Here is an 11098-nt window from a genome sequence, read left to right on the forward strand (position 1 = left end):
GCCTTCTTTACTTCTGTCTTCAGTGAAAAAGCTCCCCCTCGGGAATCTGAGACCCTGGAGATTAGTGAGAGGATCTGGGGAATGGAAGACCCCCCTTCTGTCAGGGAAGAGGTGGTCCGGGAGCGCCTAGGCAACATCAATGTTCAGAAATCCATGGGACCCGATGGGATTCATCCACGGGTGCTGAAGGAGCTGGCAGAGGTGATTGCTGAACCGCTTTCTGTCATCTTTGAGAAGTCTTGGAAGACGGGGAAGGTGCCTGAAGACTGGAAGATAGCCAACGTCACCCCGGTCTTCAAAAAAGGCAAGAAGGAAGACCCAGGCCAGTCAGCCTCACCTCTGTCCCTGGAAAGGTGATGGAACAGCTTGTACTGGATGTCATCTCCAGACAACTGGAAGAAGAGGAGGTTATCAGGAGTAGTCAGCACGGGTTCACAAGGGGGAGGTCGTGCTTGACCAACCTGGTAGCCTTCTATGATGTTGTCTCTGGCTGGGTGGATAGGGGGAGAGCAGTGGATGTAGTCTACCTTGATTTCAGCAAGGCATTTGATACTGTCCCCCATGACGTCCTTATAACAAAGCTGAGGAAGTGTGGGATAGATGAGTGGACAGTGAGGTGGGTTGAGAACTGGCTGACTGGCAGAGCACAGAGGGTTGTTGGTGGTGGTGCAGAGTCCGGTTGGAGGCCTGTAACTAGCGGTGTTCCTCAGGGGTCTGTGCTGGGTCCGGTCTTGTTCAACATCTTCATCAATGACCTTGATGAGGGGATAATGGCCACCCTCAGCAAGTTTGCCGATGATACGAAGTTGGGAGGATTGGCTGACACGCCTGAAGGCTGTGTTGCCATTCAGCAAGACCTGGATAGGCTGGAGAGCTGGGCAGAAAAAAACCGGATGAGGTTTAACAAAAGCAAGTGTAGAGTCTTGCATCTGGGGAGGAATAATTCCATGCACCAGTACAGGTTGGGGGATGACCTGCTGGAGGGGAGCTCTGCGGAAAGGGACCTGGGTGTCCTGGTGGATGACAGGTTGGTCATGAGCCAGCAGTGTGCCCTTGTGGCCAAAAAGGCCAATGGCTTACTGGGGTGCATTAAAAAGAGCGTGGCCAGCAGGTCAAAGGAGGTGATCCTCCCCCTCTACTCTGCCCTGGTAAGACCTCATCTGGAGTACTGCGTCCAGTTCTGGGCTCCCCAGTACAAAAAAGACAGGGATCTCTTGGAAAGAGTCCAGCGGAGGGCCACAAAGATGGTGAAGGGCCTGGAGCATCTCCCCTATGAGGAAAGGCTGAGTGAACTGGGTCTGTTCAGCCTTGAGAAAAGGAGACTGAGAGGGGACCTGATCCAGGTCTATAAATATCTAAGGTGTGGGGGGCAGAATGGCGAGGCCGGACTCTTTTCAGTGGTGAGTGGAGACAGGACAAGGGGAAACGGCCAGAAACTGGAGCATAGGAAGTTCCGCACAAACATGCGCAAGAACTTCTTTACAGTGAGGGTGACGGAGCACTGGAACAGGCTGCCCAGGGAGGTGGTGGAGTCTCCTTCTCTGGAGATGTTCAAGACCTGCCTGGATGCCTACCTGTGCGACCTGGTGTAGGGAACCTGCTTTGGCAGGGGGGTTGGACTCGATGATCTCAGGAGGTCCCTTCCAACCCCTACAATTCTGTGATTCTGTGATTCTGTGAAGTCTCCATGCATGCATCTAGCACTTTGCTTCATTCCTGTAACACCATGTGACTTAACACAGATAAAATCAGTCAATCATATATCAATCATATATTCCATTCATTATTACATCTTCACTTTTGAAATAAATCCTTGTGCATTTAAAAATATCAAAACATAGAATCAACCATAAATTTTGCTTCCTAAGTGTAGCTAATGCTTTTTGAGCAATGTCTCTCGCTCTGAGATCACCTTACAGACATGGCTTTATAAACTCTTTTTTAGAGCTTTATAAACCCTATAAGCCTTAGATTTTAACAAAACGGAACCCCCTTGCCTGGCGAATCAGTCGGAGCTCTGCACCAACATCAGAAGTGGGAAGCATATTTCTAAGGGCTTTTTTTAGAGATTCTTTTCTGCTTGTCCATATGCAGTCAATTTTGCTTACTTAATAGAAAATATACTTTTTAAGCAAATCATATTGTGAATTTGCTGTGAAAACTGTTGTAGTTTTTTTAACACGTATCTCCATACTTGAATGAAACTAGAATATGAATTGGGCACAAGATAAAAATAATACTCTTAGTGGAGGCTCAGCCTGAGTTGTTTGGTCCCAGCTAAGCTTTTTTCTGATTGCTTAGGTAATATGTTGATTTGGGGTTGATCTTCTGCCTATCTTAGAGAGATTTTTGATTTGAGGTTTAAATAATATTTATTTAAACAGGCAATTCTTCATGAAATTATTGAAGTTCATTGGAATGTCTGTTCTCTTCAATTTTTTTATTGTTGATAATAAACTTAGATACATCTTATTAGTAGTAATTGCATCCCTGCTTTTGACCACTTGACATTAAAAACTCTGGATTGCTCTTCAGTTAAAATACCAACTTAAAGTCTATTGAAGTTATCAAACAGGTGCAGCAGAGACTTATCCAGGATGACACATAGTGCTTATGTAAGACTGATCGGTCTTGCAATTCACAAAAAAAAAAAAATTGTTTTTCTTTCATTTAACTCGTGTATCTTACAGCATGAGAAGATGTATTTGACTGTCTATGAATTAATTCAAATATTTTGTGAGGCACATTTTGAATGCAGAATTGCCTTCATGATTGAGATTTTTTTCTTTTTTTTTATTTTATATTATATATATTCCTCTTCACTTGCGTCTTTTTTCACAAAAGAAGTAAATATTTTAATGTGTCTTTTGGGGAGAAAACCTGAAGAGAGAAAATGTGGGAACTGCATAACTGCTTTTTTTTTTTAAAAAAAAAAAAAAACTTTTGGTAATTCTTCTGAGATTAACACTTCAATTTCTTCCGTGTTTTTCTTGAATTTTTTTTTTTTTTATGCTTAAAGTTTCCTATTAATACATTTTAATTAACTTACCAGACTTGATCTACCATACCTCAGCTGTGTCTCAAGATGGAGAACTTCAAAAGATTCATCATTAAAATGCTTAGGCAAGGCATAGATTTAAAACATAGATGAGCCTATTTGTAGATCGTTAGATGAAATTATTCAATTTTATTGACATCAGCAAAGATGGGTTGAAATGGTGAAACTTTATGTCAGATATGTTGGAGTGACTGTAGAAGTATTCATGGCATAGTGGAAAAATATTTGTCCATCTTTGTCAAGGTACTCGAAATCTCATGAATCTGAAAATAAATGAAGACAAAGCTGTATGAATAAAACTCAATGTATTATCAAATCCTCCTTTATAACATTTCTGCTGGATCTGCTGTGGGGTGTCATGAATGATCAGCAACGGAACGCTAATAAATTATTTCTGAGTTTCAGCTGGGGAGATTGGTACTCAATGCTAATGCTAACAGTAAAACCTAGAACAGCACAGTAATGGAAAAAATCTGAAATATCAAATAAGGGCACAGCAACGATGATGAAAGACTGAACTACTCTTGGGAATATGGTTGGTATTCATAGAGAAAGTTCTGCTGAGTGACTACTTCTGCATTAAAATATATAAGGAATAACTGTAAACATAAATAAAAGGAAAAATTGTCTTTTTCTAAGTGAAGAACTTTAAAGAATAAAGAGCTGATATTTGAAGTAAGAAAGAATAGCAGTGAGTGTTCTCAGAATGTACATAAATTAAGTGTTCTTATTTTGAGCATAATCAATAGAGTCAAGTACTGCTCAACTTTCCCGCTTTTTCTCATCCTATGAGATCCACCATGTTTAAAAGCTGACTTTCTCTCAGCTGGTCTTATCAAAAGAATAAATTCACTGCTATTTTTTTCCTGGAGTTTACAACCATCTGCCTGACTATGAAAGCCTTTGCAGTGCTCAAGAAAATTGTGAAATGGAATAGCTCTTTCAGGGGTATAAAGACTAATAATTTGCTTTGGCAAAAAAAAAAAAAAAAAAAAAAAAAAAAAAAAAAAAAAAAAAACAACCCACTCCACTAGTGGTTTAAGAAATTAACCTTCCTAGGCTATTTCAAAAGCATTTTAAATATTGCCTAGCTTGGCAGGCAGCTTTGTTCTCTCAAGGGCATCTGCCTGCTGGCCACACGTTCCTAGCCAAGCTGACATTCAGTGCTTCAAAGCAGTGCTCCATGTTGGATTGGGGATGGCTATTTACTCCAGAGAGACAAGCACCTGAAACAGCACTGTTGAAACTACAAGAATTATTGTGGTAAGTTAGCTCTGTGGGTACTTCACTTCCATTTTTCCCGTATTTCTGGCTCAGTCACGCTTCTTGCCAGCAGGAAGAGGTAAATGGATGCTCCTCGGAGGTGATGCAAGGTTTGCAGGTCTGTTTTCCATGAAGAATCTCATTTACAATATTGTCAGACTCTTATTAAAGGTACATGAGTTAAGATTCAGAGATCAGGTTTAGGTAGTTTAGGTAGCTGCATGTATGTCTCTAAAACATGCACTGCAGTTGATTGTCAAAAACAAAAGCCTTTGCACCCTTTTCTACAGAATATAGTCGTCTCCAGACTGATGCATTAGTGCTGTGTAACCTCTGTAATAGGGATCTGGCTATAGGTAGCACTGATGGTTATGCTCAGATTACATCTGCTGACAAACTTGCTATCAGCTTTACTAAAATTTAGAAAGGAAGGACACTGAAGGACATCCTGAAAGTTTTTAGGTTTTACATATCAGTCATGACTGCTAAACCGCAAGTTTAAACTGAAGGCTATCTGTGCAAAACTGCCAATGTTTTTAGTTGGTTTATACTATGCGTCATGGTTTGCACTGATGTCAGTAACAAGACTCAGTATTCTGCTGCCTGTCTGTGAATTGTTCCCCTCACTCTTCAGGCACTGGTGACAGACAGCAGAGAAGGACAGAGAACAAGGATGTTCATAAGTTCAGAGCAGAATCTGTGAATAAGTGTTTTTATGGACATTCCTCAGGGGAGCCAAAAAGGCAGTCTTTGTCACCCCATGAACTACGTTTGAAAGGACTCCTTAAAAGCAAAATATAGTTTAATCTTAGTATCAACATAAGGCCAATAAAGCACAGAAAGGAAAGTCTGGAGTTTTTTTTCTTCTTCTTGGCATCAAGTCTTGTTCAAATACAATTATAAAGAATAAATACTGGAAAAAAAAATGAAGAGAAAACAAGGGCAGAGGGGAGACTTTGCCTTCAAGTCAGCAGATCCAACACATAACAGCCGTTGTTTGTAGATCTGTTGAGGCAGAAAATGTCATTTACATAGGTTTTTTTTTTTTTTTTTTTTTTTTTTTTTCAAAGTAGAATTATGCCGTCAGAAGTAGTGGAGTTTTAAATTTTAAATCCACGATTCATGCAGTCATATTTTCCAGTTTGGTCAATGGTCTTCAACCTTTCATATCTCATTCAGTTATACACCCATTTGGAACTCTTTGTCTTTTTTCCTCTCTTTATTTCCCTCTTTCCTTTGTTATGGCACTTAATCTTCATTTTTCTGGGATCTCCTTGAGATCCTTCTGTTTTCTGTTAACCTGTCCATTCCTTTCACCTTTCCCATAGCACAGAAATACACAGCTGAGTATGAATTGCTTACGAATTCCAGCTTCCTATTCATAGAGTCATTAAGTTTGGAAAAGACCTTTGAGATCATCCAAATTTTCACCTACCACCACTAAATATTTCTTGGACACCTCCAGGGTTGGTGGTTCAACCACTCCTCTGGGCAGCCTTTTCCTATGCATCGCCATTCTTTTTGAGAGAAAATTTTTCCTAAATTCCAACTTGAACCTGTCTGGGCAACTCCCTTGTCCTGTGTCCAGGTACCTGGGAGAACAGCCTGACCCTCATCTCATCATAGTCTTCTTTCAGGTAATTGTATTTGTTAGTAAGGTCTCCCCTCAGCATCCTCTTCTCCAGACTAAACAATCCCAATTATCTCAGCTGCTCCTGGGCTAGCCACCTGGACTCACTACTAGCTCATGGTCTGCTGAGTTTAGGCCAATACTCCCAGATCCTTTTTCTCTGCAGTCTTCCAGCCATTCTGCCCCAGGCCTGTAGCATTGCTTAGGATTGTTGTGACCACAACTAGGACCCACACTTGGTCTTGTTAATTTTGTTTCTTTATATATATATTTTTTTCTCTTATTCCCATATTTTTCTGAAACGTATCCACTTTCTTCTCCTCTCCCTTTAATTTAGAATATTACTGTACTGTGTTGCATGGTAATACTTCTTCCCAAATCCTTTCTGAGTCTTCAGAGATAGGCTCATATCAGATAATTGGCTACCTTATCCAAACGTAAGGTAAAATATGCATTGACATGCATTCATTTTGTTGTTTACATCCTCCAGTGGATGCTGCCACAGAAGAGACTGATAATAGAAGAACAATTTTGTCTTGTGTGGAGACTTAGTACTTCATTTGCTCAGCAAGTTAAATCCACAATGATTATTTTCCAATGATGAGACAGTGTGTAATCTTGTCTCTAATAAAGAATTCTGGAGTGTGAAAATGAAATAGTAAAAGGTTTTGTTTTTGTAGTGTAGTCAAAAATTTGATTCCATGCTTATTGAACCCATATTTGAACCACTAGAACAGATCCTAGTATTTTCATTACATCAAGTAGCCTTCGTAGTGATTGTAAATATATATATATATATACATATATATACAATAATTTGTGTTATAATATTCCAGTATACCAAGCCAAGGATCTCAGCATGTATAAGGAATCAGGATTGAAAAAAAAAAGCACCCAAAAGCTATTAATAGTGACCTATTGGCATTGAGAATATAAATTCAGAACACTGTTGGAAATCCAGGCCTAAATCTAAGGAACTACTTTCCATGCAGACAGCCTGTCAAAATACACAGGAATGGTGGAACACCAGCCCTGAGAAGATTAATGTCCAAGTTTTTTCTGTTTAATTTAAGCAGAGCTTTCTAGAGAAACTCCGAGGATCCTAACACACTGCTCCCAGGCAAACATCTGAATTCCTTAAGCCTGGTTGAGAATTTTAGCATGAGTGTCCATCTAAAGTCCTGCTTTTGCCTTGTTATCTTGTGCAGATGCGAGCTGCATGTATTCTTCTTCACTTCATACACTTTTGCTGTCTCTCAATTGTCATGTGCACAACAGATGGAAATTAGCTGTGATAACTACCACTTCACAGACAAACACATAGATTAAATAAAACTATAGTTTAAACGACCTGTGAATATCTGAAATTCAACTATTCATATTAGGGGGGCTCAGTGAACACTATCCATCCTTTTGTTTTATTTTAGTGGGTGGTTATGCAAGCTGTCAGAATGACCATTTTGTGGATAAATTTTCTAAATGCTCATCCTAGACTACTGGGATATCTTTTAAGGAGTGGCTGCTAGGGAGGATGACAATTAGTGCTTGCTGATGGAGTGGGATTTTTGTTCACACTTGTTTAGGAGAAAGTCCTGTGAGTTCATCATCTCATCTGCCACGAGGCCGCAGGTAGCCATTAGATTTCTTTTGATTGCCGCTGCCTTTGAGTGCATTTCAGCTGACAATTCCAATGTTGAACTGATAATTTACTATTGTATAGGATGCTGATTCAATTCCAACAGAAGTCAAAGTGGACTTGAGAAATCCCTAGGATGTTAATAGATATTAAGCATCTCTAGAATTGAATTGCCTTTTATTCTCTTCTGGATTAACATATTATTGTTTTCACATTTTTGTGATAACATATGCCACTGTTATTTTTAAAGAGTAGAATAAAGTAAGTGATTTAAGCTGTTTTATCTGTATGACTATTTAAGCCTGAGGAAAGAAGTATAATTCGTATAGGTTTCTAGGGGTAGCAATTAACATTAAATACATATCTCATTAAGGGGAGTTATTTTAAAAATATCATAGGGTCAATTATCTTCAAGATCCAGGATCGCTTATTGAAAGATTAGAGGTTGATATTAGTAACTACGCAAAAATATATGAGGTTGTTTTAATGAGCAGAGGACTAATATGCATTTATGTGCGGGCAACTGAGTGCTTTAGAGAGTGTTGAAGCAATGTACCTCCCTCCAGGGAAAGTAAAAGTAATGCCAAGCTATAGAAAAGCATAAAAGATACGAAAAAGGAAGCATTAAGGTACCTAAAAAGCTGCAGTGGTCAGCTTTTTATCATCTCCAGAGGTCCATAGATGACCAGTGTTAGTACATGCACTGCTTGCATTGATATTGTGCCAGTTTTTAACTCTAAAATGTGTTTCATACTCTGAAAAGTTTGGAGATGCAAGTGAAGCTTGTTTCATAATCACAGCAAGATTTATGAAGTAGAAAATTACTTCATTGGAAATTTCATATAATCTGGATTTTTGTAGTAATTTGACATCTCTATATATACTTTCTACTTTGCACCAACTCTCTCACTGTTTAAAATCAAGACTGCAAGATATTGATGTTTTTGAAGTTGTCTCTGTCACATCAGTTCAATAGAACTCTGTACCTTGCAGAATTAAACTCCTTTGCATCAAAGATCTCTGAGATTACTGAGAAAATGATACATTTCTCATCCACTTATATGCACATATCGATGTGCATAATGAGTACTTATTCAAAATCTTTGTGACTTGGTTTCTATTTCTCTTTAAGACTATTTGCATATTGTTATGTCATATATCATAAAAGCAATTCTATGCTTCTATATTATTGCTATGGATGAGAATATATTAAGAAATCTCCTTCTTCCAATCTAGTTGAAAATACTTTGGGGCAAATAGTCTAATGCTTAATATCATCACAGCTTTACTAATTGAATGATCCTATTCAGATTTACACCATGTGAACTTTTATGTTAGATTTGGAGATTAAAGAAATAACCTATATTATTAAGAAGTTGCTAACATGAAAAGCATATACACACCAGTGTGCCATTTTCTTACTCGGGTCAACTTCCACTGTTTTTTTTTTTTTTTTTTTTTTTTTTTTTTTTTTTGTTATAAAAATAAGACATCAGATAAGATACTGTAAAGTAGCTAATTAGTATTATTATTTATACTGCAGATGTTGATACTGTAGAGATGTTTCCACTTTTCAGAAGTCCGTGTTTTGAAAATACAGGTTTAAAAGGTTGGCCAGAATTAACTGATTTGCACTGTGGGCATCTTGTTATTTAGAAGCCACTCTTAGCTATAAATATTATTGCGATATATGCTGCATAGAAAGTAATGAAGAAATGGTATTTTTAGTGAGGTGAAATTTGCAGCTTATAACTATTTTGGGTTAGCAGAAAAGAACAAATTTACTGCTGTACCTACGTAGTAAATATATCTAGTAGAATTATATTTTTTGAATGGGATTCAATGTAATTTCAATGAAAATAGTTTAAGTAGCTAATAAGAATTTAACTCTGAAGTGTTAACCAATATTTACATTCTACTTATGAAATTAATATGTAAAAAGAGAGTATTTGAACACTGCTCTGTTTAATTAGATAATGAATGCAATAATATCTGACAGCCCCAGTGAGTGTTTGGGTCTTATTTAAATGTGTAATATACAGAAGGTGGCATGCTCTGGTCTGCAACCAGTGTTGTCTTTCCGATCATAAATGATAACTGAAGATTATGTTTGCTGCTGTGGCAAGTTAAGCTGAACAAAATGTGCATTTCCCATCATGATGTGGTTTCTCTTAGACTGTATGGATGGTGGGGAGATGTCTGCTGGTGCTGCAGAACAGGACATTGTCTGCAACGTGCGGGTGCTTCCATCCAGCCCACAAACCCAGGGTAAACCAGGATTCAGTTTAAGAACAGATTGCTAGTCTGGATTCTGCAGTTCAGACATAGCCTCAATGATTTAATTTGTTTCACTTGAAAATGTTTGTATTAGCATAATCCTGCTTCCAGCTTTATTCTTTCAGCTCACAAAGGAGGAACAAAAGAAATTTTATGTGGTAAAAGAACACTGAATTAAATCTAAGTCTAACCCGAAGCTAATGCAAAAGGAGTAGCCTAACATCCTTCAAATCACAATATCTTGCTGAAAGTTTTAAACAAAGATCAATTGCATGCCCAATTACTTTTGCATCCTTTTTGTCTTTAGCACAGTATATACTGAATTCTGTTGTATGAGACTTGTTCATCATACTTCATGCACTTAAGTTTTCCAGGAAAAAAAATGTCAAAACAAAATGTATTAACAATGCAAGGCCATCTTTTCATTCTTTTATCCCTCGAGTATTTTCAAGGCTGAGGTGTCATAGGTAGTGAGCAGATCATAATGCCTCTATTCTACAGACACAAAATGCTAATGTGCAGGCAGGGTTTGCTCCTCGCTTCACCTTCTGTTCACACCGTTATCTCACACACTCGTTCTGTGAGAAGCAACTCTGTCAGGTGACAGGTAAGTTTGCATTGCTGCTGCTTGACAGGTTTTGCTTATTGTATTTGTTCTGGGGAAAAGCGGCTTTAACAAGAAAGCTTTAAGGTAGTACCTAACTGTTCCAGTAGTGACTCTTTTTAGTTGCTTTCGGTAGGCTGACTAGTACAGCAAATGAAGAGATAGTGATCTAGCAAATGTAATGCATTAGTAATCTACACGTCATAGGAAGATGGATGTCAACAAAACCTACTTATACATTATATATGTTTGCAGAGCCTATCTTCTCCTTAAATAAATCCATATTACTTAATCTCAAGTGAGGCATGAAGGAGGTATAGCTATGAATCTCTTTTGAGAACTAATTTTGCAAAAACAAAAGGAATCTAAAGAGGTTGGCAGTAATAGAAATTTATTAACAAATTACCACTTTGGCAGGCATTAGCTGGATAAAAATTTCTATTCAGAAGAGGAAAAGCATCAGCTAAGGGCAAAGAATATTCTTCATAGAGGCAGGTATTTAAAATTTGGCAAGCAAGACAGACTTTGGACTGAATAGTGGGTCTAGAAATAGGAGAAATGCAGTTTCTTTATCTCTTTCATTTTCCTTCCTTCCTTCCTTCCTTCCTTCCTTCCTTCCTTCCTTCCTTC

This window comes from Lagopus leucura, unplaced genomic scaffold, assembly GCF_019238085.1.
Source record: "Lagopus leucura isolate 7727_CA_CO unplaced genomic scaffold, USGS_WTPT01 Super-Scaffold_739, whole genome shotgun sequence".
Lineage (NCBI taxonomy): Eukaryota > Metazoa > Chordata > Aves > Galliformes > Phasianidae > Lagopus > Lagopus leucura.